We start from the raw sequence: 5907 nt of genomic DNA, 5'->3' as shown, positions 1-5907 counted from the left end.
ATACCTACCGCATCACAGCCCACCCCTACGGTCAGCGCTGTCCACGACCTCCAGTAAGCTACAAACACCAGAAACTACTTGCAACTCCTGGACAGAGGACTAGGGTGAATAAGAAGTCGAGCGGGGTCATATTTCAGGGCCCAATGTATGGTAGTAGCTGAGTCATGGATCACAAACACAGAACTCAGTTCCTAAGGACGGCTTCAATGAGACAACCCACCATGTACTCCTACATGGCCTCTCACCGCTACCTTTACCAAATCGTGTTCACACACTTAGCTCTCAATGGTAGGACATGTTCACACACCTCTGATCCATTCCCGATGAATCAGACCTGACACAACTCTAAGCAGTAGCAGGCATGACAAACAAGCATGAATGAGTAGGCACATCAGGGCTCAAACAACTCCTACTCATGCTAGTGGGTTTCATCTATTTACTGTGGCAATGACAGGTCATGCAAAGGATAAAGGGGTTCAGCTACCGCAGCAAGTAACAAATATGTCGTTGTTGTCCTAATGCAGTAAAAGAGAGCAGGAGCGAGAGAGTGGGATTTTATCGGAATGAACAAGGGGGTTTTGCTTGCCTGGCACTTCTGAAGATAGCATTGAGTCTTCATCAGTGTCAACGATCACATCATCGGTATCACGTCTATCGAGAGGGGACAAATACCGGCAACACAGAAGGGAACACAATCAATGCAATGCACAATATGATGCATGCTCAGGACATGGTAATATGAATGTGTTTTGAGCTAATGCAACTAGCAACAGATTAAATGAAGTTGGTTTGAATACAAGATTCAAATTCAAACTCCATATGTGATTATTCAAATACCATTTAATTGAATTATGCTAAACAGCAGCTATAAGTTGTTCTAACATGCATGAAAATGGTACAGATGGATTCCTTGAATTTTTCTGATAATTTTTCATATATAAATTATTTAATTTGGAGTTACGGTTGAATTTCTATGATTTTTAGAAGTTTATACAATTTTCTGGAATTTCCTGAATATTTAGAATTAAAATAATTCCAGTAATTCATTATTGCGTCAGCCTGACATCATCATGACGTCAGCGGGTCAACAGGGGCTGGTCCGGGTCAAACCTGACCAGTGGGGTCCACTGGTCAGTGACTAGTGCTGGTTAGTGACACTGACAGGTGGGACCAGGTCAACAGCCACGTCAGCTTGGTCAAAGCTGACGTGTGGGCCCATGGTGGTTAGGTTAAACTTAACAGAAAATGATAAGGATTAAATAAGGGCGTGGGGCCCATACGTCAGCGGCTCTGGGGAGGTTAGCTGGCCGTGATTAGTGCTAATCACGCGGCCACGTCGGCTAGTGACGCCGGCGACCATGGCGACGGCGGAACCTCACCGGAGTAGCTCGGGATGGCACTACAGGCTGCGGTTGGGCACCCTGAGGGCACCAGGAGGAAGCCCGTGCTCCCGCGCATCTAGGGGGACCCACGAGAGGGCGTGGGGTGGCCGGAGTTGAGCGCGACATCGACCCCGGCGGCGGCCGGAACTCGGGGGTTCGCGGGACCGGCGCTGCGGTGTGCAAACAAGACGGTTGTCGCGCTAGTTTTACTCTACGGGACGCAACGAGTGCAACGGATGCATGCGTGGGACCAAAAGGTCACCGGAGCTTCACCGGCGACGAGCCCGTGCGGCGGAGCGTCTCGGCTCCGGTGGAGGGAGCGGCTAGGGGGCGAATTAGGCAACGAGGCATGGGGGAAACGATGCAGCGGCTCACCGCGGTTCTTCTGGTGCTGCTGGCGAGGCAGGGGAGGCACGGGGTCCGGCGAATCGACGGAGGGGATCACCGACACCCGAGGTCGGAAACAGCGGCGTTGGAGATGCAGCAGAGCTTCTGGCGGGACGTGGCTCGGAGAGGGGGTCGAGGGCGACGTCGCAGAGCTCGTGGGCACAACATAGGGGCGAGGGGGTAGCGGTGGCTGCAGCTACGGCGAAGGCGTCGGCGGCTGCGTTCGGTCGCACTTGGGGAAGGAGCTAGAGGGCGAGGGAGAGAACAGAGAGTGAGGGGAGAGGCAGAGGGGGTTGCGGGGCGTCTCTAGACGCGTCGGGGGCGCCTCGGTGGCAAGCAGGAGGTGGCCAGGGCATCGCCAGCGCTCGCCACCGAGCTGCTTCGGGGCGAGGGGAGGAAGACGACAGGGGGGGGGGAACGCCTGGTGGCTGGGCCGCACAGGAGCTGGGCCGGCTGGGCTGAGAGGTGAGCACCAGGTAAGTCCAGGTGGGTTCTCTCTCTTTTTTTTTATATTTCCGTTTTCTATTTTTTTAAATTTGTTTTGGCATTGTTTTGAATTTAAACAAATTCAAACAATTCCAAAAACTCCTCTGAATATTTTTATTTGCTAGATGGACTTTTCCAACAACACATAAAGCATTTCAGAGTTATTTGAAAATATATCCCATATATTATGAATATAATTCCAAATTCAAATACAATAATGATTTAAATTCAGTGCTCAAAATATTCCTCAAAATGTTCATTATTTTTGGTTTGGTGCAAAACCCTTGCCAAAATATAACCAACATTATTTAAGGCCATTTTGGAACATTGAATGCATTTTCCAGGGTTCCTTGCCCCTCTTTTATTTAAGTTTTTGAGGCTTCCAAAATTCCTCAGTTCAAGTTTCAAAAATTTAAACATGATGCAAGCAAGATGCAACACTAGACAACACCAGAAGCTAGGGAGGTGACATATGGACAATTTTTATATCAATACTACGTAAATATTTCATATCAAAATCACGTTCCAACAAAATTCAGAAATTTCTGCACTGGGAGCAAAAGTTTTTATTTTTGCACAGAATCGAATCAACAAGTATCCACACTATCCCAAAGGCTTTACTAGGCACCTTATTGAAAAAAGCTATAAAACATGATTACTATAGTATATTAATCATTTGAACACTTAAAAATAGTAGTTATAAGTATAGAGTTGTCTCCTAACAAGTTCTTTTGTTTACTGCCTTGTTAGCTAAGCATGATGATTTCAATGATGCTCACATAAGAATAGTAATTGCAACATGCAAGGGAGCATCAGGAATCACATGGCAAGCACATTTAAGCCTAACACACTTCCTATGCATAGGGATTTTGTGAGCAAACAATTTATGGGAGCAAGAATCAACTAGCATAGGAAAGCAAAACAAGCATGACTTCAGAAAATTCAACACATAGAGAGGAAACTTGATATTGTTGAAATATAAATTAGCGTATGTTCCCCTCTCATAATAATTTTCATTAGCATCATGATGAAATTCAACAATATAACCATAACATAAAGCATTCTTTTCATGATCCAGATGCATTAAAAAATTACTTTCCACATAAGCAAGTTTCTTCTCATTCATAATAGTGGGAGAAAACTCGACAAAATTACTATCATGTGACACTTGATTGACATAATCCGATTGAACATTAAAATCATGATGACAATTTTCATGGTTGTCGTTACTTATTATAGCATACATGTCATCTCCATAATCATCATAGATAGCAACTTTGTTGTCATAATCAATTGCAACCTCTTCCAAAATAGCACAATCATCATTAAATAAAGTCACAGCCTCTTCAAATCCACCTTCAGAATTATTACAATAAGAGTCCTCCAAAATAGTGGGATCAATATTACATAATGTTGACCCACTTCCAAACCCACTTTCATCATCGTAATCATCATAAATTGGAGGCATGGTATCATCATGACAAATTTGCTCATCAAAAGTAGGAGGACTAAAAAGATCATCTTCATCAAAATGGCATCTCCAATCTTATGGCTTTGCATATCATTAGTATCATGGATATTCAAAGAATTCATACTAGCAATATTGCAATCATTCTTGTCATTCAAAGAACTCACATTAAACATTTTATTAAATTCTTATTCTACAATCTTAGCACAATATCGAAATCCATATTTTCAAGAAAGACATCATAAAGATAAAGGACTTGATGAAACTTCAATTTCATTTTTTGGTTTTCTTTTATAAACCAAACTAGTGAAAAACAAGAAACTAAAAGATTTAATTGCAAGATCTAAAGGTATACCTTGAAGGACTCACCTCCCCGGCAACGGCGCCAAAGCTTGATGTCTACTACACAACTTTATTCTTGTAGACTCTATTGGGCCTCCAAGCGCAGAGTTTTGTAGGATCGCAGCAAATTTCTCTCAAGTAGATGACCTAAGGTTTATTAATCCGTGGGAGATGTAGCATGAAGATGGTCTCTCTCAAACAACCCTGCAATCAAATACAAAGAATCTCTTGTGTCCCCAACACATCCAATACAATGGTAAATTTTATAGGTGCACTAGTTCGGTGGAGAGATGGTGATACATGTGTAGTATGGATAGTAGATATAGGTTTTCATAATCTGAAATAATAAAAACAGCAAGGTAGCAAATAGTAAAAGTGTGCACAAACGGTATTGCAATGCTTAGAAACAAGACCTAGGGTTCATACTTTCACTAGTGCAATCTCTCAACAATGCTAACATATATAAGTCATATAACAATCCCTCAACATGAGACAAAGAATCACTCCAAAGTTTCAACCAGAGAACGTAGGACGAAAACATGGATCCAGCGCTTGGTGTGGTGTCGCTGCATCATCGGAGGCAATGTGGTTTGTCTGGCGTCCAAACACAGTGACGGACGCGCAACCCTTCCGTTGGCGCGCCGAGCATAGGGACGCACCATGGGCGTCGTCCGACGAAAACATGGCACGGCATGCCCGCCGTGCGAGGCAGCGGGAGGCGGCGGCAGCCCTCGCGGCGGTGCACGTCGGCGAGGCGGAGTCGCATTCTCTGGCACCCCCTATGGTGCACTAGTCTGGGCACCGTAACCGCATCGTGGAGGATGTCACCGGCTTGTCCCAGGACGGATCCATCATCGATCCAACGTCCACCGGCACCGTTCGGGCTTCGGACTCCGACAAGGAAGAGTACGGCATGGGAGACAACAACGCCTTGAGTCCCGTGAGCCGGCTCGTGTCCCATTGCCCTACTCTACCTTGTCGGCAACCAGACCAATACTTTGGGGAGCGTAGCCGGCTGCCGGACATGGGCACAGCCAAGTCGGACGAGCTCCGATCAAAGATCACGGTGTTGCATGTAATAATATGGATTTGAGGTTTCTAATTTGAGGTATCTGAATGTGGAATACATTATTTGAGGGGTGATCAGTCAATGACCGCGGGCATTTGAGGGATCAGATTTGCTAAGTCCGGCTGTAGATGCTCTTAAGATGGATAATTAGGCTATGAATAAATAGTGGGGCTACTTCTTCTCCAGTGAGCTCAAGATGAACTAGGAAAAATGACTGATGAAAAGTTTCAAGTATCAAAAAATAGCAAAACCGATATCTCTTGCATTTGCCACTCTCCAGCGCTCCTCCACGCTAGTGGATCCCTCGTACGCCTATTCAAATAACCAACATGAAGTAGTACTCCATCGTTTTTATTTACTCTGAATATTAGATTTAACTGAAGTCAAACTTCGTAAAGTTTAATTAAGTTTATAAAAAATTACCATAACATATCATGTGAAAGTACATTCAATAATGAATCAAATGATATTGACTTGTTATTGTATATGTTAATATTTGTATCAATAAACTTTGTCAAAGTTCATAAAGTTTGACTTTGACCAATGAAGAAGTAAATAAAAACGGATTGAGTACATAAATGCAGATCCCGACAAAGTGCAAACAGAGGCGAGACAAACAAAACCAAAACACTTTTGAGCTCGTAGCACAGCCTCACAGGTACATACTACGTAACGGAATGGAGTCTGGCAGATTTCTACAGCGACAGGATGTGGTTCACCAGCTTGTCGACGCCGAGCCGGGACGACCCACCATCGGCCATGGCCGCGGCCGC

Source organism: Triticum aestivum, chromosome 6B (assembly GCF_018294505.1).
Source record: "Triticum aestivum cultivar Chinese Spring chromosome 6B, IWGSC CS RefSeq v2.1, whole genome shotgun sequence".
Classification (NCBI taxonomy): domain Eukaryota; kingdom Viridiplantae; phylum Streptophyta; class Magnoliopsida; order Poales; family Poaceae; genus Triticum; species Triticum aestivum.
The sequence above is the reverse complement of the archived record's forward strand: the minus strand, read 5'-3'. Positions refer to the sequence as shown.